Genomic DNA, 24,960 nt, shown 5'->3' with positions numbered 1-24,960 from the left:
AGGAAATTCTCAGGGACAGAACAAAAAGCATGATGAGAACCAAAGCCACAAACTTCATTACTGGAGTTGGTTTGGCCCTGAAAGCCGCTCTTCACCCTATTGAAGAGATCCTGCTTGACCAAAAATAAGAGATTTTGGTCAAGACTGGGGGCAGTGGGCGCTGTCCTGGCCTCAGAGCACAGCAGCGCTTCTCCAGGTGGGCTGCCCTTTCGGATCATGGGGTAAACTTAAAAAAGTTACCATGTCTGTGTTGCATTCCCCAAAATCAGACTTTACAGGTCTGGAGTATGATCCAGGCCTCAGTATTTCTCTAAACAACCAGGTGCTTATTCCAGGGGGGCAGCCAACAGTGAGAACCTTGGCCTCAGATGGCCAAGATGGTGCTGGGGGATCTGGGGGACCTAGACTTGCAAATAGGAGCCCAGGTGGCAGGTGGAGCAGGACTGGGGCTCAGATGGCACAACGGGCAGAGTGATTATCACTGAGGACTATTGGAGATCACACGTGCTGGCATTAGACAGGATCAGTGACTGAGGCTGGTGTGCAAGTTCACTCATTCTGTAAACAGGATTTGGTTGAATATCTGTAGAGATAGACAGTCATGCTCTGCGCCAGGACACAGAGAGAACTGTCCTTCGAGGAACTCAGAGTCTAATCTTTTAATGTTTTTATTATCACTGTAAATGTCGCCATTAACTGCTTCTCTTTCACAGGTGCCAGAATCTGATTATGGACTCTTTTTTTTTTTTTTTTTAAAGTTTTTTATTTTATTTTTATTTTTTTATTATTTTTTTTTTATTAAATCATAACTGTATACATTGATATGATCATGGGGCATCATACACTCGCTTCATAAACCATTTGACACATTTTTATCACAGTGGTTAACATAGCCTTTCTGGTGTTATCTCAGTTACTGTGCCAAAACATTTACATTCTACATTTACCAAGTTTCGCAAATACCCCTGTAAGATGCACCACAGGTGTGATCCCACCGATCCCCCTCCCTCTACCCACCCCCCCCTTCCCACTTCCCCCTGTTGTTAAGTTGTAGCTGGGTTATAGCTTTCATGTGAGAGTCTCAAATTAGTTTCATAGTAGGGCTGTGTACATTGGGTACTTTTTCTTCCATTCTTGGGATACTTTACTAACAAGAATATGTTCCAGCTCCATCCATGTAAACATGAAAGAGGTAAAGTCTCCATCTTTCTTTAAGGCTGCATAGTATTCCATGGTATACATATACCACAATTTATTAATCCATTCGTGGATTGATGGGCACTTGGGCTTTTTCCATGACTTAGCTATTACGAATTGGGCTGCGATAAACATTCTGGTACAAATATCTTTGTTATGGACTCTTAAAATGCTTCAACTGGAAAGTAAGTGCATTCTCTCTCCCTTTCTCTCTCTCTTTGCCTTTCAATCTAAATTACAAATATTACTGTTCTCAGCCAATATATGATTTACGGAGAATGTATTTGATGATTTATTTTTTTTTTTCTGAACACTTTATTGTTAGGGATTCATTGAGGGTACAAGATGTATCACACACTGAGACCCCACCCCCTCCCTCCTTCCCTCTCTTTGCTCTTCCTTTCCCCCACCCCCCTACTCTCTCTCTCTCTCTGCTCTCCCCTTTCCCCACTCCCACTGTGTGTCATTAATTGTTATTAATTGTCCTCATATGAAAATTAAATACATAGGATTCATGCTTATCCATTCTTTTTTTTTTTTTTTTTTTTGAGACAGAGTCTCAAGCTGTTGCCCTGGGTAGAGTGCCATGGCATCACAGCTCACAGCAACCTCAAACTCCTGGGCCCAAGCAATTCTCTTGCTGCAGCCTCCCAAGTAGCTGGAACTACATACGCCCACCCACAATGCCCAGCTATTTTTTGGCCTAGGCTGGATTTGAACCTGCTAGCTCCGGTGTATGTGGCTGGCACCTTAGCCGCCTGAGCTACAGGCGCTGAGCCCATGCTTCTCCATTCTTGTGATGCTTTACTAACAATAATGTGTTCCACTTCCATCCAGGTTAATGCATATATACCACAGCTTGTTAATTCATTCCCGGGTTGGGGGGCATTTAGGCTGTTTCCACATGTTGGTGATTGCAAATTGAGCTGCGATAAACAGTCTAGTGCAAGTGTCGTATTTGACGTTTTTTAAAAGTATTATTTTCAGGGACATAAAGTACACACAGTACAACTAGGATTTTCTCCAAGGTGCAAACTAAAAATCTACATTAGGTAGAGGAAGAATCATGTGACTGCTGTGAATAGGGATGCTGTGAACAGTCCCTCCTAGAGGAAAGAATCCCCAAAACACTGCCCCCTTCAGGCCAGGAAAGGGAACAACAGGAGCCCAGCTCACCTCTTGTCTAAGTAACTGACATCCTTCCCCTCTTCTCTTTTGGCCATAAGAGGATAAAATAAGTTATACAATTACATCTATAAATGCACCAAACTCTGATTCAAATAGGAGTTAATTAACTAGAATTCAGAAATGACAAGAGCATTTTTTTTTTTTACAAATAGGAATCATGTCATTATTTTTCAAAGGGTCCATCAAAGAATGATCCCATAATCACTACTAATGGGCTACACTGTAAATTTGTGAAATACATCTACTATGATTTACAAAATTCTTCATAAAATGCTACAATAATAAATTCATTTTAGAAGACTTTATCTCAACTGATGATTTTCTGCAATTTATTTTTAACCAACCAAGCCAGCTCAGAGATAGATTTATTTATTTATTTCCAGTAATCGCCTTTAATATAGACTTTGATCTATAGATGAGGCCTCGTGGTCCATTGCTGGCTGCCTTGCTTGTTCCTGAAGAGTCTTGCGGTGTCCCTGAAAGCTCAGCCTCTGCTCAGGGAGAGCCACCAGGCACACAGCCCCTGCGCCTGGCCAGGCTCCTGCAGCCTTCACTGCACAGTCTACATACAAGGGCAGGGATGCAGCTCCACATTCCTGGGCCCCTGCTGGTTTCTCGCTCGAGTTCATATCTGGACTATTTCCTATCGCTCATCTCACGTAACCCCTGACTGCCTTCTCCTCTACGGGACTGCCCCGCTCACATCACAACAAGCACAAGCTTCTGTAGTCAGACAGACCTTAAAGCAATTTGAGTGATGTATTCTTCAAAATGTCTGATAGTATTCTTCAGACATTTACAAATAGATTTGAACTTGAACAAAAGGGTTCTAAGAATTAATTGTCATGTAACTGCTTTTGCCCGTTTCTTATAGACTATGAAACAGCTGTATGACATCTTGCAATCCTGTGTAAGTGTTTGATCTTGGTGTTTAATCATTATCAGGATGTGGGTGAGGAGGGCGGGCTCAGGGAAATAAAGGGAAACAAGTAGGAAATAGGAAATTGTCTGTGAGAGTTCTGTCATCATCATCCTGGCTATGTTTACAATGTTTCCTTTTAATAAAAGATTGAATCATTATTGATGAACTTAAAATGTTTCCCATCCTAAGAAAATTGCTAATTAACTCAAGAAGTAAAACTTGTGATCTCTGTGAAAGGCATTGTAATTTCTTGGAAATGCTGATGACAGTTATTAACCCTTCCTCCTCCCAGACTTCAGTTTCCTATCAAATGAATGAGACAAAAATTATTTTAAGAAGAAATATTCCTTTATCTCAACATAACGTGGGTTTTTGAAATATATGTAGAATTAACTTATTTTCTCCTTTTTGCAGATTTACTGTAATGTGTAGTTGTTTCTGTTTCTCTTACTTGGGGTTCTCAGTGATTCTTGAGACTGTAGATTAGTGTCTTTCATCATTTGGGAGCATGTTGAGCTAATATCTCATGAAACGTTACCTCTTCCCTGTCCTCGTGCTACTTTCCACGTCTCCCTGAGCCTTTTCTGTGTTTTCAGTGCTTTTGTTCCTCTCTGCTTCAGCCTCAATCTCGTCTCTGATCCATCTTCCGGTTCATTAATTTTCTCTTCACTTGTACATAGTGTCATGTTAAATTTATCTATTAATCCTTAATTTTACTGTTATATTTTCAGTTCTATATGTCCATTTAATGCCAAAAGTTGCCATCTTAGCTTGTAATCTGACCATGTTAATTACTCTTATCTGAAAGTCAGTGTCTAATAACTACCCAGGATGTCCTCCGCGGATCCTTCTGTTGTTAATCTTTTTATTTTTCAGTAGAATTTTGCCTCTGCTTCCCCTTTGGATTCCTTCGGGCAGGGGCCTTGTCATTTTTGAGTCAACATAAAACCTGGTTAATGAGAACTATAGAGACAGCGTGAGGTTCTGGGTGACGCTGTCTCCTGAAAACGTGGCGTGCTGTGGACGGGAGGCATAGTGTCCACACAGCACCTCACTTTACCAGAGGATGAGAAGTAGACCAGCTCCTCAGCCCACTCCCAGGGGAGGCCTTGGCCTTCTATCCTAAAGCCTGGCCACTTGCCAGGTCCCCTGCTCTCCGGCAGCTCTTGAATTTGAACATGTATTGCCCAGACCTCGGAGTCTGTCACAGGCTGTGCTCAGCGTCTTGCTGGTACTTCTGGAAATGCCAAGTGCCTTGAGGGACAGAGTAGGGTCAGGTGCCTTCCTAGGATCCTTGCTTCTCTGCCATCCTGGGATTCTATCCCCACCTCCCTTGGGATTCTGTGACCTTCAAACAGATGCTATCTGTAAAAATATTTTTTATCCACTTCTCCAGAAGGATTAGCTGAACCAACAAGGTTGCAAACAGAAGTCTCCATTTTCTTTTAAAGAAATAAAATATTGTAAATGTCATTGATTATTTCTAAAGCTGATAAAGAGAAGCAGAGGATGTTGGGTAAAAGTTAAAGAAACTAAGACAATACCGTATTGGTTGAAAGTTCCTCTCTCTGTACCTATGTAACTTAAGGTATTTCTGTTGTATCAATAATAGCTATGTGATTTTACACATCAGCTATGCATAAATGTGCTTTTGTCTTATCAGAAAAACACTTCACCGTTCATGAATTTTCTAGCTAATGTGGCATCAGTAACAGAAGAAAATTATGCTCTTTCAAACCCTGGCTCAGGCTTCCTCCTCCCCTTCAAGGAGAGGAGGGGTCCTGATGGATGACGCTCTCCAGGAGCTCCACGTGACGTCCGGTGACAGCACAGTCTGAAGATCAAACACATGGCACTGCTGCTGTGACACAGTTTGCCCTTTGCAGTGTCCTGGTTAAAGGGCAAGGCTTCAATAAAATTTCATATCGTCATATTATTCCCCAGTCCAGTGTGTTCTTCTATCATCGTGCATTTTAAGAGCGACTAGGAAAATGAGCAAGGGAATGTAGGAAATGGGGTCTTTGTTTGTGTCTGAGTAGTCATATTCCTGGCTAAGAATCAGGGTTTTAATATAAGGGAACATCACTGGGATGAGCTGGGTGAGGACTCAGCTGCAGTCTCTGCTGAGCTTGTAGGTGACAGAAGGATCCTGTGTCCATCACACATCCAAACCCGAAGGAGACACTTAAGATGTGTCTAGCAAGAAGAGAGAGTGTTTTGGCCCTTGATCTGGGACGGAAACTTACAAAGCCGGAAGAAATATGCTTAAAATTTCCTTTTGCCTTACTTGGAAGGGAAGTTACAAGGATCCTCCTATGTAATTAGGTGCCACATGACAGGGCCTCGGCTGGCTGCAGAGCTGGGGGAAGCACGATATCCCCAAACTAATCCTGAGAATACACGGGTGCTGTCCGTGCGACGTCACATCTGTATCAGGCCCCTTGTCAGAAAACATGCAAAGCCACAGAGTCTTTTCCAGGGTGGTTCGTGGGCTCAGAGATTGCCCCACTTTGATGACCTCATCCGAACCCAATTCCCACCCACAGACCCCACCTCCAATACCGACTGCTGTCACATGAGGTCCCAGGGCTTCGGCGGGAGAATTCTGGGGCCAGAGGAAAGTTTAGGATTTTGTGTTGGCCACTTTCACAGCCACCCTGGGCTGCGTGCAGCCCTCAGCAGAGGGTTGGACAGCCCTGTCTAGGCAGTAATGACAGGGAGAAGAAAGTCTGCCAGGAACCAGCCTAGCCAGGTTATTAGGAGCCCAGGCAGAGACCGGCGCAGGATGGACAAGGAACACAAAAAATAGCGGGATCAGGAGAACCTTTCCTCAGTAGGACAAGGCAACCTCAGCTTTATTGCACAGCTTTTATATATAGTAGCTTAAAGGCATGATTTTGTCATAATTGCATAACATTATTAAAAGCAGCCTAAAAGCACAATAGCATTCTCCGCGGTCTGAGATGACCAAAAGGCCATGTCTCCATTCTAATCTGGTTCAGGAACCAGCCATAAAAGGAAAGAGCTGGGGCCAGGTTGCATTCGGTCTTTGACTCAGATGCGATTCCTCAAAACTGGAGACCTTGCCGCCCAACAGAGGTGTGCTTGGTACAGACACAACCATCTGTTCCCCCAACCCCCCGGAATGTCACCCTGGTGTTGGGTGACTCCACAAGGTCAGAGCCATGGACACAGGGCACCTGCATGTGCTCCTGTGACAGGGCTGCAGTGACACGGGGCAGGACACACCCAGGACCTAGTGGTGCCGAGCGTTTCCTCAGAGCCTGATTGTCAGAGCACTCTTATTTCAGTATTTCTTGCTTAGAAAATTCCACCTTCTGATGGAGACAGACAGCCATGTCGGGTTTGCTCAGGGTCACTCGGCCTGGGGACACGCGGGTTACGCTTTCTCTCCCAGACGTGTGATGAGTGGTGACTGTGAGGAACACGCAGGAGGCAGGGTGGCCAATGTCCAGTCCCTCATTTCCTCTCTTACGTGGACTCTGACTTCCCTGACAGCGGGGCCTTTGTTGTATTCACCTCTGTCTCTGCACGCTGCCCAGCTCACAGCCCAGTAGTCAGGAGAGAAGCTGAAAGCCTGTGCAGGGCTGCCTGTGTCCCAGGCCCCGGGACGGGCTTCACAGCACCCACCCGTCCCTCCCTCCCACACCCATGGGGTAGGGGAAATCCAGGACAGGGTGGGGACGTGGGAGGAGTGTGAAAGGGGCCAGGACAGCACCAGGATTAAGGGCCCTGTCCCCTCCCCTGACCCACTGAACCGGCCCAAGCATAGAACTGGCTGCATTTGATCTGTGTATGTTGTGCTGGTCACTCCGCTCCCGGAGAGGCAGCTACACCAACCTTGAGTGATGGCAGAGGCATTCTAAGCTGTTAATCTCCTTGGTCTGTGGACTATGGTAGAACCTTAGAGATACAGAAAGTTACAGGGACCTTCCTAAGCCCCTACGCATTCTCACCTGTACGGAATGTGACTCAGCTCCTGGCTAGTGACCTGTCTCCCGAACTGCAGCTGCGAAGGCCCCGACCCAAGCGCCTCCTCCTGGGTCTACTGCTCCCCAGTGTTGTCTGAGATCTTATCAGCTGCCACTGCCCTGTGAAATACAGCAGCTGTTAGTCCTATCCTCATGTTACAGACGAGGAAACTGAAGCTCTCAGAGGTTACAAAGTCAGGGTGCCAAGTCCTGTGCACAACTAAGCCCCTGCCTCTCCCACCTCCTGTTGACACTGCCCTCTCCTGCCTTTGCCCCACACTGCCCTCTCCAGCCCCCACTGTACACAGTTAGTGTAATAATTAAAAAAAAAAAAAAGGCTGGAGGATAACCTGAGGAGTTTGAGGTTGGGGTGAGCTGTGATAACACCACTGCTTACCTGCTAATGTTCAGTACCAGAGGCCTGTAAGTTATATTCACAACAGGCAGATTAATAGGAGAAAATTTGTAATTTGTGTGAGCATGGGAGGCCTCACAGCAAAGAAGTAAAACTTCAAAAAGCTGTTGGGCAGGACAGCTTATTTGCCCTTTAGTTGTGGAGAAGCCACAGGACAGAGGACAAGGGGTTGGGGCTTCTAGACGCCTGGTCAATGGTGGGCACGTAAGCATGGGGGGAACTAATGGAAGTAAGGGTCATTTAATAAGGTTTCCATGCAGACTCCAGGGGACACTGTCTCCAAGGATAAGTGTCTTCAAGTCAAGAGTAGGAAGGAAGGACCCTGTCACTGAGGGAAATTGATGCCCTGCTTTGAGATGGAAAGGGAAGGGCAGGGAGCTCCTCCTGTCTCTGCTGTTACTCACCTGCCTTGAACTCATGCCAAGTGGCAGATTGCAGGGTGGTGTGTCCTGATCCCCTCTCCTCCCAGTCTCATCATTTATAAAACGCGTTCTCGTGTCAGTGCACATGAAAGTGTGTGTGGATCTGGGGTGCCCTGCAGATGCTGCCTTGGGGTGCTCTGAACCCGGTAGCTCAAGGTCCTCAGGGAGACCACAGCTCCTGGGAGGAAGTCAGGTACCTTCCAGCAGGAGGAATGTCTTGGGGTGATAATAGGGACTCTTTCCAATAGCTCGAGTCACTCTGAGTAGGTGGCCGCTCACATATAAGCCTCGTCTCAAAAAACAAACAAACAAAAAAAAACATCCTAAGAGAAAAGGAGCTGTGAGGAAAAGTGAAATTTCTCAGGTGTTCTGGTAGTGACCTGTTCCTGTCGTCTCCCCCACGACTGTGACTATTTTAGGACTCAGTAAAGCTGCACATTCCCTTGTACAAACTGATAGCAATGTAATTAAACCCTCTGCCTAGAAATGGAAATTGCACCTGGCAGGATGCAACTGATGATCACCTTAGGGCCGAGAACTCGCTCTTGCCTGTGTGGCACTGTGTACACCGTTTCCCCTTCCTTCTCTGAGCATAAACTCGTAGTGCTTTGAGTTCTCTTTTTAACCTTTTGTACCCTCTTGCCAGTTCTCAGTTTGTGAGTTATATTAAATATAAGTGTTGACATTTGATCCTTAGATGTCTGGGTAAGAAACATAATTATATTCTCATTAAAAATTATGCTTATATAGCCAGAGTGGATAAACAAAACAGATTTTAGTCTTCCATGTAATCGATGAAGAAATAAGGATTAAGTAGTGAAAAACTTACAATTGCCTCCTTTAGGCTGAGTGCTGTGGCTCACGCCTGCTGTCCCAGCACTCTGGTTGGCTGGCGGAGGTGCATGGGTTGCTTGAGCTCAGGAGTTGGAGACCAGCCTGTGCAAGACAGAGACTCTGTCTCCTCTAAAAAAAGAAAAGAATTACCTGGGTATTGTGGTGGGGTGCCCATAGTCCCAGCTACTCAGGAACTAGAGGCATGAGATCGCCTAACCCTATGAGTTTGAGGTTGCTGTGAGCTATGATCACACCACAGTACTTGACCCAGGGTGACAAAGTTAGCCTCTGTCTCAAAAAAGAAAAAGACAAAAATAAACGAATGAGCTAGTTCAGCAGTGCCAGTCCATGGATTCACTGAATCAGTCTCCCTAGTGGTAGATGTGGGCTCAGCATATCATTCAAGTTGAAACCACAGGGAGTTTCCACACAAAATGCTCCGGAGACACCACCTGGGCGCTGAGAATGTGCTGGGGCACCAGGCTTGTCCCACTGGCTCTATGCCACTGTCCTCACCTCCTGTGGAGTCATGTGCCCCTTTGAGAGTCTGTGAAAACCTGGATCTTCTGCTCCCACAGGTACATTTTGCATGAAATTCCAAGCTGGCCTTCCAGGAATCCATGGACTCTGAGTTAAATACTGCTGCCCTGCGCAGAGCCCAGATTTTTGTCCCCTTCCTGCATGTGAAACAGCCGTGTTGCTCAAGCCATCACCTCTTTCCCTCTCAGGAGACAAACCAGGCGCTCTCTTCCCGGCCTCCAGCATTCGGAGCGGCCACAGCAAAGCTGGCTTCACTCCTTTTAAAATGTCAAAGGCAAGGAATCCTCTCTGATGCCCCATCTCAGAGCAGCCTGGGAGGTTGGCCTTCCCCATTAAATCTGCCTCATTCAGTTTGTGAGGAGGAGGCAGGGAGGGGGAAGAGACAGAGGAAAAAGGAGGGCAGCTACAGGGGATGGAGCCCCAGCCAGGGGTGGCTTTCTAGGACAAGAGGACATCAAGGCACTTCCATGTATGAAGCTCTCGCCTCGTCTCCTTCCGCAAACCTCAACAATCCAGAAAATAGCAAATCTCAACATAACTCTCAACTGAAGCTCAGGATTGTTCCAATGTCTTGCTCTTCAAGCAAAACGCCCTCTGTTTGCCATTTATAAATACTGGGCATGTTGTGTTTATGAAGTTAAATCTAAAATCATTTACACATATTACATACATAATCATGTAAATTTTCTTTCTTTTCTTGTTCCAACTTTTGTATTGGTGTGGAATTTACTGTATGGACCACCGACCACCCTTAAGCACGCAGTTCCCCGGTACTGGGCCTGTTCATGCTGTTGTGCACCCAGAGACACCCTCGCCCCTTCATCCTGCGGAACCCATGCTCTACACCCAGGAAGGACCAGCCCCTGGTCCCTGCCCCCAGCTCGGGCCCGGCCTGCTTTCTGCTGCTGTGATTCTGACTGGTCCCTGCAGGCAGAGTGAGTGGCTGCCCCAGCACTTGTCTCTCTGCACTGGCTCTTTTCACTCAGCGTGACGGGGTCAAGGCCACCCCTGTTGCAGCGTGTGTCAGAATCCGCCTCCTCTGGAAGGATGAACGACACTGTATTGCACATACGCACCGCATTTGGCGTCACGGTCCCGACGTTAGTGGGCCTTTGGGTTGTTGCCGTGTTGTAGCTGCTGGGAAAATGCAGCTATGAATACGGCTGTACCAATATAATCCTCAAGATCCTGCTTTTGCCTCTGCAAATACCTGCTGTTTGCACAGCAGCTGCAGCGCTCTCCACTCCCACCCACGGGGCAAGAGTCCCAGTCTCTCTGCATCCTCACCAACAGGCATCATTTTCTGGGTTTTTTCATAGTAGCCATCTCAGTGGGTGTGAGGTGAGAGCTCATTATAGTTTTGATTGGCATTTTCCTAATGATTCTTTTTTTTTCTTGTAAACAGTCATAGCTATTTATAATGACATCCTACTCTGTTTTAATCTGCGGTACAGAATATATAAAGCATTTTTTGCATCAAGTTCCCTGATTTCCTCTTGGAGAGAACCAATTCTTGTGTTTTCTTCCTGTCTGCAGTCCTGCTAACTCCACCCACCCCTACACAGACATCTTCTTTTCTGCTTTTAAACTGTTTCCAGTCACTGTAGCTTTCTAAGGAAACAGTATGGGTTCTGATTGCCTGTGGCTGTCCCCCAGACACCTCACACTCCCAGTGAAAATGCAATCATAGCCTCATAAAACATCCCAGTGGGAATGGAACTTAGAAAGTATAGAAATCATGTTTTTTAATCTTTCTGCTGCTCAGGACCTCCTTTTTGTTTTCTAGCTGCAACCAACTCTTCTCCCCACAGAGGTTTTATGCTTTAAGAATTCTGTCTACCAATTGCATTTTAAATCTAATATTTCAACCATTTCCTTTATACTTCTAATGAAATCCTCTCCTATAGCATGCTCTGTTTGGTCTCTGGGCTGGCTTTAACACATTCATTAGTTATGTCCCATAAACTTCTGTCAGTAAATAGCCAGAGCTTCTGATTGTGGGGAGACCAGATAAACACACACAAATCACACAGCACTACACAGCCACAACACCACCACCCCCACCACTATCACAAACCAACATGTGTCTGCCTGCAAACTGCAGCTTAGGGCCCTTTATGGAAGGGATGACGGGCCTCACCATCAACACCCTGCAGGTCCTCCCATGGTGTGGCAGCAGAGAAATGGTGTTAACACAGACCCAGGTCAGGAGGCAGAGGCAAGTTGTTCACTGTGCTCTAGTTCAGGAGGAGCCAACATTTTTTTTTTCTCTGCTGCAAGCTGGAACAATAAGAGTTGTCTTGGGGTGGCGCCTGTGGCTCAGTGAGTAAGGCGCTGGCCCCATATGCCGAGGGTGGCCGGTTCGGACCCAGCCCTGGCCAAACTGCAACAGAAAAATAGCCAGGCGTTGTGGCGGGCGCCTGTAGTCCCAGCTGCTTGGGAGGCTGAGGCAAGAGAATCGCGGAAGCCCAAGAATTAGAGGTTGCTGTGAGCCGTGTGACGCCACGGCACTCTACCTGAGGGCGGTACAGTGAGACTCTGTCTCTACAAAAAAAAAGAGTTGTCTTGGGCCACACACTAAATACACAACACTAATGAAAGCATCAGCAAAAACAGGAAAAATAAAGTCCGTGCATACTTTTTGTAATTTCCAACACCACAGATAAGCAAAAAGATCCTCAAAAAAATCATCATGCAGGCCTCAGGTCTCAGTTTGGACACCACTGTTTAGTTGGTAATGTAGAGTTGTGTGACACAGAGATTTCCAAACATACCCTAACACATCTAACTATCAGTGCTTACAAGGATCTGTAATCTAGAGCCTTCACTGAAGATCACCTTAGTCCCTGAGGGTGCAGAGAGGAGGCATTTTGTACCTTGCTTAGAAAGCATCAATGGAATATTCCCTCCCTGCTCGTACCACAGGCATTATTGACGAGGGCAGGGGAAGAAACATGTTTCTTTCTTTGTGGTAAACAATATGTACATTACAAAACATTTCACTGGCAAAGAGCAAACCCAGACAAAACGTTTCACTGGCATCACATCCTATGGACAGTTTTTTTTTAATCTTTAAACTTGGCTATAAGTTTATTTTTTAATTTCTACATGAATATATTATCAAGATAAAATTAGAATGCTGGCCTTCCTTAGCAGTTAGCAAGACTAGGCCCCCACCCTCCCTACTGTGGGGACACTGTCTGTGACACTTGCCAAATAAGGAAAGGTAAGTGGCAGAACAGTGTCTGCAGGACAACCTCAACTGTACTGTACAAACACGAGTGTTGTCCACATGTCTAGTTGGTATTACAAGTTTCAAAACAGTCTGTGATGACACAGGACAGAATTTTAATAGAGATTATTTTTGAAATATGTTAAGGTGGAAGGATGTGACACTTTTATTTGAAATTTGCATAACTATATTTATGTAAAGCAGAAACAAAAATTAATTCACTGAGGAATCTCAGGGTTGCAGAACTAAAGGAGACTTTTATTGTAAATCCTTCCCCTCCAAAGATTACCATTATTTTAATTCATTTTCTTGTATTTGTTTATTTTTTAAATTCTTCAAGATTTTAATGCTTTTCCTTAAAACTTTTTTATTCTTCCCTCTCCCCTTTTTTTCTTAAAATGTGTCTTAGGAAGGGTTAATTTTTCCCACATTAAATACACAAACACTAACAAAAGCTGATTAGCAAAAACAAAACAAAAAAAGGCCGGTGCATAAATTTTGTCATATTCAACACCATAGATAAGCAAGTTACCTATGGTGGCGTTTGTATATCAATGATTGTGGAGAGATTATTTCTGAAATACATTAAGGTTGAAGGATATGACACTTTGGTTTGGAGTTTCAGGCTGGGAGTTCCTTGACTACACAATGTATATGTGTGTGAGCTGGAGACCTGTAGAGTAAGGACAGTGCTTTCAGGTAAAACAGAAATGAAAGAAACAAGGTGCTTTAAAAGAATTGCATAATTTTTCTGATTATAAAAGTCTTAAATGCACATGGTAGCAAACTCAGAAATCATAACAACAGAGGGAAGAGCGTGGTGAGTTCTCCTGACATCACCCACGCTGGGGCACTGCCGTCCACACTTCTCTCCTACGCCTTTCTATATAGGTGTGTGTGTTTTGTAAGAAAATAAAACTGGGTGTAAATGCAATCCTGGCCTTGTCCTTAAAGTCTCTCCCCGAGTCACAGGTCCCTCCACACGGCCCTGTGTCTGCGACCCTGCCAGACGCACCCGGGATGGATTTGCTTCCTGCTACTTTTCAGTAGTCGGCAGCATAAGTAACCTGATTTCCACATTCATTACATTTAGTTTTCGGAAGCATAGTTACTCCTCAAGTCATTTAGTAGTTAGGGAGTTAGTTTCAGAAGATGTTTGCCAGAGAATTAAGATTTATGGTGTAATTCTAGAACTTTGGGATGCTGAGGCGGGAGGTCTGCTTGAGACCAGGACTTTGAGAGCAGCTGGAGCAACAGCAAGTGGTCATCTCTACAGAAAGCAGGCGTCCAGGTGGCGCACACCTGTGCTCCAAGCTGCTCGGGAAGCTTAGGCCAGAGGATGACGTGAGCTGAGGAGTCTGAGGCTGCAGTGATCTGCGATGACGCTCTAGCCGGGGCAACACAGCAAGACCCCATCTCCACTGTGAGACAGGAAGGACAAACTCTAAAGCGCGTCCCTGGCAGACGTCCTCCGGGCTGTGTGCAAACGCTGAGACGCCCAGCCTCATGCTGCTTTAGGAGAGCTGCAAGAGGTTTCCCTGTTACCCAGCATCAGCCTGCTGTGGGGATGTGGACTCAGAAGACGTAGGTCTCAGTGGGATATGGTCTGTGCTATGGTGGCCAACCTGAGCTGCTGTCACACTGCTCTTCAGATGCTGGGGGGAGAGGCCTCCCCACCAGCACTCCTGCCATGAGATTCCAGCAGCTAATTATCACAGAAACAAAATTCAGAATTGGCTCATGGCCATAACCCTGATCTTACTCTTGAACTACATGATGTAGAGCTGAATCCAGTGATGACCGATCGATCAGAAACTGGCTTATTGTTCTCACAAGGGAAGACATTATCATTGTAGAAACAAGTGTCTTATGAACAGATTAGATTGATTATTACATTTCATTTTATCTTAATTTCTAAACTGTTTCCAATGTACTCACTTCCTTTTTATCTGGAAAAAGAAATTATTTTTTCTGGTTCTATTTATGCAAATGCCACTGGTTTTTCAATACAGTGATGAGGTAATGAAGTTTTCTTTAAAATAAGTGTATCCAAGATTAGGCAAGGTGCCTATAATTCTAGCATGTCAAGATGGTTTGGAGGGGTTTATTGAGACAAAGTCTCACTCTGGTACCCTGGGTAGAGTGCCATGGCCTCAGACTAGCTCACAGCAACATCAAACTCCAGGGCTCAAGCCATCCTCCTGCCTCAGCCTCCCAAGTAGCTAGGACTTCAGGCACCACATAAAGCCCAGCTAAACTTTTTTTTTTTAGTAGAGACAGGCTCTTGCTCTTGCTCAGGCTAGTTATGATCTCCTGAGATCAAGGGATCTGCATACTTTGGCTTCCATGAATGTGAGGCGTATAGGCCTCAGGCACCATGCTCAGCAAAGGTGATTTTCATTTATTATCTCATTGGTATTTGTTGAGTAACCCTATTATTAACTTTCCATATTTTACTTGGAATTTGAAACATTCTACCAAATTGTTCAATTTGATTATAAACCCTTAGTGATTATCAAGCACCTCCTTTGATATTATTTAGCTGGGGCATAGTTAAAACAAAAGTATATTCACTATGGTCTCAGTCAGAAAACATATGTTTAAGAACATAAAGAACTTAAACTACCAATGGTTAAAAATATTTCTTTTAGAGATGGGGCCTCACTGTGTTGTCCAGTCTGGTCTTAAACTCTTGGCCTCGAGCCGTCCTCCCAACTCAGCCTCCCAAAGTACTGAGATTACAGGCCAGACAGCATGCCCTGCCAAACCAGCAATTAGCTAAAAAATGTTTTCACTTGGGTCTTAAACTGAAGGGACTAAGTCTTGTTACCTCAAGTCAAGGGGTAGATTTCTTAGAAGATCCGGGTAAAGCAGAGACAGAACCAGGGTCCAGAACAGAACATGGGGTCGTTTGGTGTCACCTTGGAACTGGGGAGAAGCAGCATAGTGCAGGATCCACGGTCATCGTTAAATGAGTAGCAGCAGAATATTCTAGATCTTTATTCTAAGGCAATGTCCATAACATTACTCAGAAAATTATCCTCACTTTTGAGAAAAATGAAGCCTTTAAAATCCACTCAGCTCATTAACAACTACAGATGTATATTTTAATATTTGTTCCTGCAGGTAATATACAATTAAAATAATGCATTAAATGCCTTTTAAAAGTCTATACTATTCCCAAAATAAACTACTGTTACCATCCTTGTAGAATTTTTACACATAGGTGTTTCTGAAGAATATGTGAAGTTATATAATACATTCCCTGCCTTTTTCTCCTAACAATATATCTCGGTCATGTTTTTCATAATCTTACACACAAATCTACTTGGCTCTTTCTAAATGACTACCTAGTACATACCATTATATGGGTGACCATCATTACGTGACTAGTCCTTATGTGCTGGACACTTAGAGTACATTTTTTCAACATTCTGAACAGCACTGCACTAAATACTCTGTCCATCTGTCTTTCCCCGATGCACAATGGCATTGCCAAGACACATTCCTAGATGCAAAATTATGGGGCCAACACTGTGTGTTCTCCATGTTTCCAACCTGAAATCCATCTGCATTTCCTCTTCGGTGAGCTGCTTATTCATGTTCTTGGTCTATTTTTCTACTGTGATCAGCCTTTCTTTCCTTGCTTGATTTAAGATCTTTTATATGAAGAAAATTGGTCCTTTGATATGTGAATTGAGAGCTCCCTCATTCTGACGTTTTCCTTCTCACTTTGTTTACTATTGAAGTTGCCTCTTCCCTGGATAGAAGTGAAAGCCACTGTCTTGAGGTTTCTGCTTCCGTGTTCTGGCTTCAGATTCACCCGCCCACGTGAACTTCCTGCACCCCCACTAGACGTGCAGACTCTCCTGCCGCTTCCTGCCCAGCATTCTTCAGTCGAACTGCACTGTCCTCATCCCCCGGAGCCCCAGATCATTTCTCACTTGGTATTTTTGCTCACACTGTCCCCTCTGCCTCCAGTGCCTTCTCTGTCCTTCCTAGGAGAATAATGCTCAGCACTTAGGGTCCCGTGAAGCCGTCTTCTCCCCCAGGAAGCCTCTGAGCTAGGGGTTCCTCTTCTGCACCCCATGGACAGGCTGGGCACACCTGTATCCTCGCACTGTCCCACTGGGTTTTAATTATTCATGAATCCCCCGTCTCCTCTGTTAGACTTTGCCGTCCTCAATGCACAAAGCAGCTACCATCCACGTCTGTGTCCCCAGTGCATGACATCTGCTAGCCTCACAAGAAACGTTTGCCAAAGGAAGGAGAGAAGACGGGGACAGGCAGGCTCTGGGGGCGAGGCCCCTCTCAGGGGTCCCTCCCTTGTTTTCTTCCCTCTGTGACTGTCTTCTGCTCCCTGAAAGGCATCTGAAACTCATCACCTTCTTATGTTCCAGGACAGTCCTCTGGTAACCTCCATGGGTTTTGCTAATTCAAAGAAGTTAATAATATTTGAATTCATACTTCTCTATTTTGAAACCCTGTATCACCGTATTTACTGAAGTAAATAGGTCCGTAGCCCAGATTTGGAAGCAGATCTTACAGTATTACTAAATAGCTTGCTATTTGTGTAGCCTTTTGCAATTTTCAATCACTTTCACATAAACGTTAGTTGGTCTTCTAGAACCCTTAGAGTAATGAGAACCAGCGGTTGCATAGGCAAACACGTGCTGAGTGACAAGAGTGATGCCACATTGGAGTGTAACGCCTTTCTGGTAGTGTTTGACTCTCACATACCAAAGTGTTCTGCTCTAAGGTCTTTTAAAAATTCCTGACCAGAGATAACCCCCAATATAGATGCTTATCTAACCTCCCCAAGTGGTCGAAAGTCTTGGCAAAATCTGAAGATGTGACCAGCTGCACACATTTTACCCTAAAAGCTTGCTTTATAAAGGCCAGCAAGGCAGGTAGCAGGCACCAACGTCCTTCAGCCACTGAGACATCGCTTCCGTCTGTAAGTGCTTTTTCATTACTTCTTCCTGAGGAACGGGGTGTGTTAGGCTCTGCCTTTCTCTCTGGGCTCCCCCAGCCTCTCTGGAGCAGGTTTGCAGAGCCCTGGTCGCCATGGGACAGATAGCAAGCCCAGTTCATAGATGGACAAACTGAGGTCAGAGAGGCTGGAGTCCCGGAAGGCCACACAGCTACCCCCTGTGGAGCCAGGCCTGCCTCTCAGGCCCCTGACTCTGCTCCCAGTGCTCTCCCTCCCGCTGCGGTCTGTCTCTCCACACCTGGCCGAGGGTGGAGTTTGATTCATGGCTGTTTTCATCATGTGGGTCTCTGTTCCCAGCAACCCCATTGGCATCTGTTATGAATGTCAAACTCTGGGAGTGACCCAGTTCAGAAAGAGTTTCTGCTGGGAGCCTGGTGGCCCGCACTTGCAATCATAGCTCTGAAATGCCGAGGCAGGAGGATCATTTGTCACCAGGAGTTCAAGACCAGCATGAGGAAGAATGAGACCCTGTGTCTGCAAAATTAGAACAAATTAGCCAGGCATTGTGGCAGGTGCCTGCAGTCCCAGATACTCAGGAGGCTGAGGCAGGAGGATCACTTGAGCCTAGAGGTTGAGATTACTCGAGCTAGGCTGATACCACTGCACTCTAGGCTAGGTGGAAGACTTAGATTCAGTTTCAAAAAAATAAAATAAAATAACATTATATAAAATTAGTGTTCACAACTGCTTACAGTTACATAGTTACCATACTGTATTTTTTTTAAATGGAAGACTTTACCTATTTCAGCTACATAATAATATATATTTCAGCTACATATATATATATATATATATTTTTTTTTTTTTTTTTTTGTAGAGACAGAGTCTCACTTTATCACCCTTGGTAGAGTGCTGTGGCATCACACAGCTCACAGCAACCTCCAGCTTCGGGGCTTAGGCCATTCTCCTGCCTCAGCCTCCCAAGTAGCTGGGAGTATAAGCGCCCACCACAACACCCAGCTAGTTTTTGTTGCAGTTTGGCTGGCACAGGGTTTGAACCTGCCACCCTCAGTAGATGGGGCCGGCACCCTACCCACTGAGCCACAGGCACCGCCCCTCAGCTACATAATCAATATGCTAAAGAAACTACTAGAAAAAATGCATCAAAAACAGAAATCATAGAACTGCAAAATACATCTGCTGAGGTAAAAATCCATTTGAGGTGATCAGCAGCAAACATGAACAAGCAGAGAATCAATGAGCTTGAAGATCAGCTGTGAGAAAACACATGGGGAGAAAAAGAAAAGAGAACAAGAAGCCACCGGGTTGCTCATGAGATTTAGCAAGTTGCCTGAAAAGACCAAATCTCAGAATCATTGGCGTTCAAGAGGAAGTTGAGCAAGATGAACCATGTTCTCTTAAACGCAATGGGAAGGCTTCCTAGTAAGCATTAAATCCTTCACAATGTACTTGAATGAATCAAATCCTGGTTAGGGCCATACACTAGCCTTAAGGCATGTGAATCATCATCTGTGTCCCAGCTGTGAAATCTCCCCCCAGAGTCTCCAAGTCTCCAGTCTACACATCCTTTGCTTCCAACAACCCCACCTTCAGCCCTGAGCCTTCACAGCTCCCCTGAGCCAGTGCCAGGCTGCACAGCAGGAAACAGCTTCACGTGTGCTAAGTTTGCAAACAATACCTTGTTCTGCTTGTAGGTTGAGCAGGGAAAGATGAAGGTGGTGCTTCTGCTCGCTTTCCTCCTCATCACAGCCCAGTGCACACCAGTGAGTAACCTCTGATGTCTCTTTCTTCAGATTAGCTTGGGTCCACACACTGCGAGCTCCAGTTATAGGAAATTCTCAGGGAAAGAACAAAAAGCATGATGAGAGCCAAAGCCACAAACTTCATTACTAGAGTTGCTTTGGCTCTGAAAGCCGCTCTTTCACTCTATTTTAAGAGATTCTGCTTTTTAGAAAAATAAGGGATTTCTGTTAAGACGGGGCAGTGAGGTGCTGTCCTGGCCTCAGAGCACAGCAGCGCTTCTCCATGTCAGCTGCCCTTTCAGATCACAGGTAAACTTTAAAAGTCCCCATGTCTGTGTTGCATCCCCCCAAATCAGACTTTACAGGTCTGGAGTGTGATCCAGGCCTCCGTATTTCTCTAAACAACCCAGGTGCTTATTCCTGGGGGCAGCCAACAGTGAGAACCTCAGCCTCAGGGATAGGGCTGGGGAATGGGTGACCTAGAATTGCAAACAGTCATGGGCCCACGTGGTAGGTGGAGCAGGACTGGGGCTCAGATGGCACAACGGGCAGAGTGATTATCACTGAGGACTATTGGAGATCACACGTGCTGGCATTAGACAGGATCAGTGACTGAGGATGGCGTGCAAGTTCATTTATCCTGTAAACAGGATTTGCTTGACTATCTGTAGAGATAGACAATCATGCTCTGTGCCAGGACACACAGAGACCTACCCCTCAAGGAACTCAGGGTCTAATGTTTTAATTTATTATTATTGCTGGAAGTGTCTCCATTAACTGTTTCTCATTCACAGGTGCCAAAATCCAATTATGGACTCTTTGATTGCCTCGACTTCAATGTAATTGCATTAATTGCATTTTTTCTCTCTCTCTCGTCTTGCAATCTAAATTATGGGTTATTACTGTTCCCTACAAGTAGAGGATTTAGGGAGAATGTATTTGACATTACCTAAAAGTAATATTTTCAGGAACATAAAGTACAATTAGAGGATTTTCTCTGAGGTACAAACTAAAAATCTATGGTAGGTAGAATAAGAATCATGTGACTGGTGTGAGTAGGGATGCTGTGCACAGTCCCTCCCATGGGGGAGACTCACCAGAACACTTCTCCCTTCAGGCCAGGAAAGGGAACACCAGGAGCCCTGCTCACCTCTTATCCTAAGTGAGCAACATCCGTCCCCACACACAACTTGCTCAGCAAGTTCTCTTTTGAGCAAAGAGAAGATAACATAAGTTATACAATTACATTTACAAACTTAGCAAGTTAATTACCTAGAATCCAGAAACAACAAGAGTGTTTTGTTTTTGCAAATTACTATCATGTCTTTATTTTTTCAGAGGATCCATCAAAGAATGATCCCATAGTCACTACTAATGGGCCATATCATAAACTAGTAGAATACATCCCTTATGATTTTGAAAATTCCTTGTAAAAATATTATACATAATAAATTCATTTTAGAACATTTTATCTCTACTGATGACTTTCTGCAGTTTGTTTTTAACCAAGGAAGCCAGCTCAGAGACAGGTCTGTATTTTTATACAGTAATTGCCTTTAATACAGACTTTGATCTCTAGATGAGGCCTCGTGGTCCATTGCTGACTGCCTTGCCTGTTCCTGAAGAGCCTTGGGTTGTCCCTGGAAGCTCGGCCTCTGCTCAGGGAGAGCCACCAGGCACACAGCCCCTGCGCCTGGCCCGGCTCCTGCAGCCTTCACTGCACAGTCTACACACAAGGGCAGGGATGCAGCTCCACATTCCTGGGCCCCTGCTGGTTTCTCACTCGAGTTCATATCTGGACTTTTTCCTATTGCTTACCTCACATAACCCCTGACTGCCTCCTCCTCTACGGGACTGCCCCGCTCACATCACAACAAGCACAACCTTCCACAGTCAGACAGACCTTAAACCAATTTTGGAGATGTCTTCTTCAAAATGTCTGACTGCATTCTTCAGACATTTACAAATAAATTTGAACTTGAACAACAGGTTCTAAGAATTAATTGTCAGGTAACTGCTTTTGCCCTTTTCTTACAGAATCTTCAAAAGTTGCTTGACATTTTGCGATCCTGTGTAAGTGTTTGATCTTGGTGTTGGAGGGCGGGCTCAGGGAAATAAAGGGAAACAAGTAGGAAATGGGAAATGGTGTGTGAGGGTTCTGTCATCATCATCCTGGCTTCATTTCCATTGTTTTTATTTTTAATAAAAGACCGAATCATTATTGATGAATTGAAAATGTTCCCCAACCTACGAAAATTGCTAGTTAATTCAAGAACTCAATCTTGTGACCTGTGTGAAAAGCATTATAATATCTTGGAAATGCTGAAGACAGTTATTAACCCTTCCTCCTCTTGGACTTCAGATACATGTTTCCTATCAAATTAATGAGACAAGAATTATTTTATTTATTTATTTGTTTTTGCAGTTTTTGGCCGGGGCTAGGTTTGAACCCACCACCTCCGGCATATGGGGCCAGTGCCCTATCCCTTTGAGCCACAGGCACCGCCCGAGACAAGAATTATTTTAAGAAGAAATATTCCTTTAATTCCACATAACGTGGGTTTTTGAAATATATGTAGAATTAACTTATTTTCTCCTTTTTGCAGATTTACTGTAATGTGTAGTTGTTTCTGTTTCTCTTACTTGGGGTTCACAGTGATTCTTGAGACTGTAGATTAGTGTCTTTCATCATTTGGGAGCATGTTGAGCTAATATCTCATGAAACGTTACCTCTTCCCTGTCCTCGTGCTACTTTCCACGTCTCCCTGAGCCTTTTCTGTGTTTTCGGTGCTTTTGTTCCTTTCTGCTTCAGCCTAAATCTCGTCTCTGATCCATCTTCCAGTTCATTAATTTTCTCTTCAGTTGTACATAGTGTCATGTTAAATTTATCTATTAATCCTTAATTTTACTGTTATATTTTCAGTTCTATATGTCCATTTAATGCCAAAACTTACCATTTAATGCCAAAACTTACCATCTTAGCTTGTAATCTGACCATGTTAATCACACTTATCTGAAAGTCGGTGTCTAATAACTATCCAGGATGTCCTCAGGGGATCCTTCTGTTGTTAATCTTTTTATTTTTCAGTAGAATCTTGCCTCTGCTTCCCCTTTGGATTCCTTCGGGCAGGGGCCTTGTCATTTTTGAGTCAACAGAAAACACTGTTTATGAGAACTGTAGAGACAGCATGAGGTTCCGGGTGACGTTGTCTCCTGAAAACGTGGCGTGCTGTGGACGGGAGGCACAGCATCCACACAGCACCTCACTCTACCAGAGGATGAGAAGTAGACCAGCTCCCGCTGCCTCAGCCCACTCCCAGGGGAGGCCTTGGCCACTTGCCTGGTCCTAAAGCCTGGCCATTTGCCAGGGTCCCCTTCTCTCTGGCAGCTCTTGAATTTGAACATGTATTGCCCAGACCTGGGAGTCTGTCGCAGGCTGTGCTCAGCATCTTGCTGGTACTTCTGGAAATGCCAAGTGCCTTGAGGGACAGAGTAGGGTCAGGTGCCTTCCTAGGATCCTTGCTTCTCTACCACACTGATCTCCAAGCCCTCATTCTTAGGATTCTGTGACCTTCAAACAGATGCTGTTCTTGCAAATATTTGTTTATCCAACTCCCCAAAGGATTAGCTGAACTGACAAGGTTGTAAACAGAAATCTCCATTTTTTTTTAAGAAATAAAATACTGTAAATGTCTTTGATTACCTCTCATGCTCACAAGGAAAAGCAGAGGATGTTGCTTAGAAGTTAATGAAACTAAGAAAATACAGTATTGGTTGAAAATTCTTCTGTTCCTACCTATGTAATTTAAGATATTATTATTTTATCAGTAATAGCTATGTAATTTTTATATGTCAGGTATATAACTGTGCTTTTGTCTTATCAGATCATCCTTTCACCATTTGAGAGGCATCTCCTAGCCACTGTGGAATTAGCAAAATCAGAATATGAGGCTCTTTCAAAGACTGGCTCAGCGGCTCCCTCCTCCCCTTGAAGGAGAGGAGCGGTCCTGATGGATGACATTCTCCAAGAGCTCCACGTGACATCCTATGACAGCACAGTCTGAAGATCAAACACAGGGCACTGCTGCTGTGACACAGTTTGCCCTTTGCAGTGTCCTGGTTAAAGGGCAAGGCTTCAATAAAATTTCATATCGTCATATTATTCCCCAGTCCAGTGTGTTCTTCCATCATCGAGCATTTTAAGAGCGACTAGGAAAATGAGCAAGGGAATCTAGGAAATGGGGTCTTTGTTTGTGTCTGAGTAGTCATATTCCTGGCTAAGAATCAGGGTTTTAATATAAGGGAACATCACTGGGACGAGCAGGGTGAGGACTCAGCTGCAGTCTCTGCTGAGCTTGGGGATCAGGTGGGTGACAGAACGATCCTGTGTCCATCACACATCCAAACCCGGAGGAGACACTTAAGATGTTTCTAGCAAGAATAGAGGGTTTCTGGCCCTTTTAAGTGGGACAGAAGTTTACAAAGCCAAGTAGAAATATGCTTAAAATTTCCTTTTGCCTTACTTGGGAGGGAAGTTACAAGGGTCTCCCTGGTCTGTCTTGGAGATGAACAAATAAAAAGAGAACATCAGTCAAAGTAATTCCTGTAAGTTGTGCAAGTTTGCCGTGGGCAGGCCTGCTGATGAGCATCCTGGCAGCAGGTACCCGTGTTTCTGCTGTCAGGAGAGAATATACATGCTCTATGTCTCCCTGGCCCTTGTGGGAAGCAACACTGAAAATGGGGAGTTTCCCCCATTGTTTATGTCCCAATTAGAACTTTGACAATCACCACCACAGATCGTAAATCTCTGCATACAGAAGATTCAGAGACAAAGTTCAGTACAACAGATGAGAAAGAAGTTCACCTAATTAGAATTTGAAACCTGCCTTATCTTTTTCTCAGAGTTGACAACAATTGTCCCTTTTTATCAGCTGATGGGATAAAAGTACAAAGGGCACACACGGAATTTCAAATGCCACTTGTCCACAAGATGTGGCTGGGTTTGCTCGGAGGGTCCCTGTTTTTGGGGAATCCAGATGTGTGAGCTCAGACTCTGGCCTGGCCTGGCTCTGGAGCCCGAGCTCCCCCCTGTGTAATTAGGTGCCATGACAGGGCCTCGGATGGCTGCAGAGCTGGGGGAAGCATGATGTCCCCAAACCAATCCTGAGAACAGACGGGTGCTGTCCAGGCGACGTCATGCCCGTGTCCGTCCCTTGTCAGAAAGCACACAAAGCCACAGAGTCTTGTCCATGGCGGGCTCGAGAGCTGAAGAGATTGCCCCACTTTCATGACCTCATCCAAATCCAATTCCCACCCACAGGCCCCTCCTCCAATACAGATGGCTGTCACATGAGGGACCAGGGCTTCGGCGGGAGAATTGTGGGGCCAGAAGAAAGTTTAGGGTTTTGTGTTGGCCACTTGCGTGCAGCCCTCAACGGAGGGTTGGACAGCCCTGTCTAGGCAGTAATGACAGGGAGAAGAAAGTCTGCATGTGTTCAGTACAGACACCACCTCCATTCCCC

General features: G+C 45.0%; 2 long non-coding RNA genes across 9 annotated transcripts in view; one reads left to right on the top strand and one right to left on the bottom strand.

Moving 5' to 3' along the window:
* Nucleotides 1-1,351: 1,351 nt before the first annotated feature.
* LOC128582433 (uncharacterized) lies at nt 1,352-5,148 on the top strand. The gene is made up of 3 exons (XR_008379053.1): nt 1,352-1,382; nt 3,260-3,295; nt 4,971-5,148. It is a non-coding gene; the product is annotated as an uncharacterized LOC128582433 (long non-coding RNA).
* A 718-nt stretch (nt 5,149-5,866) lies between these two features.
* The window catches only part of LOC128582224 (uncharacterized), a 45,269-nt gene continuing 26,175 nt past the window's right edge, over nt 5,867-24,960 (bottom strand). The window contains exons 1-6 of one of the 8 annotated variants that reach the window (XR_008379026.1): nt 20,589-20,650; nt 19,375-19,533; nt 9,487-10,647; nt 8,966-9,072; nt 7,285-7,419; nt 5,867-6,897 (exon numbers count right to left, since the gene is read on the bottom strand). This is a non-coding gene — a long non-coding RNA (uncharacterized LOC128582224). Of the gene's footprint in view, nt 6,898-7,284; nt 7,420-8,965; nt 9,100-9,486; nt 10,648-11,650; nt 11,779-19,374; nt 20,651-24,960 lie in introns of those variants that run through there. The other 7 variants (XR_008379018.1, XR_008379037.1, XR_008379011.1 and 4 more) reach the window with 7 other exon arrangements.

This window comes from Nycticebus coucang, chromosome 1, assembly GCF_027406575.1.
Source record: "Nycticebus coucang isolate mNycCou1 chromosome 1, mNycCou1.pri, whole genome shotgun sequence".
Lineage (NCBI taxonomy): Eukaryota > Metazoa > Chordata > Mammalia > Primates > Lorisidae > Nycticebus > Nycticebus coucang.
The sequence above is the reverse complement of the archived record's forward strand: the minus strand, read 5'-3'. Positions and strand labels throughout refer to the sequence as shown.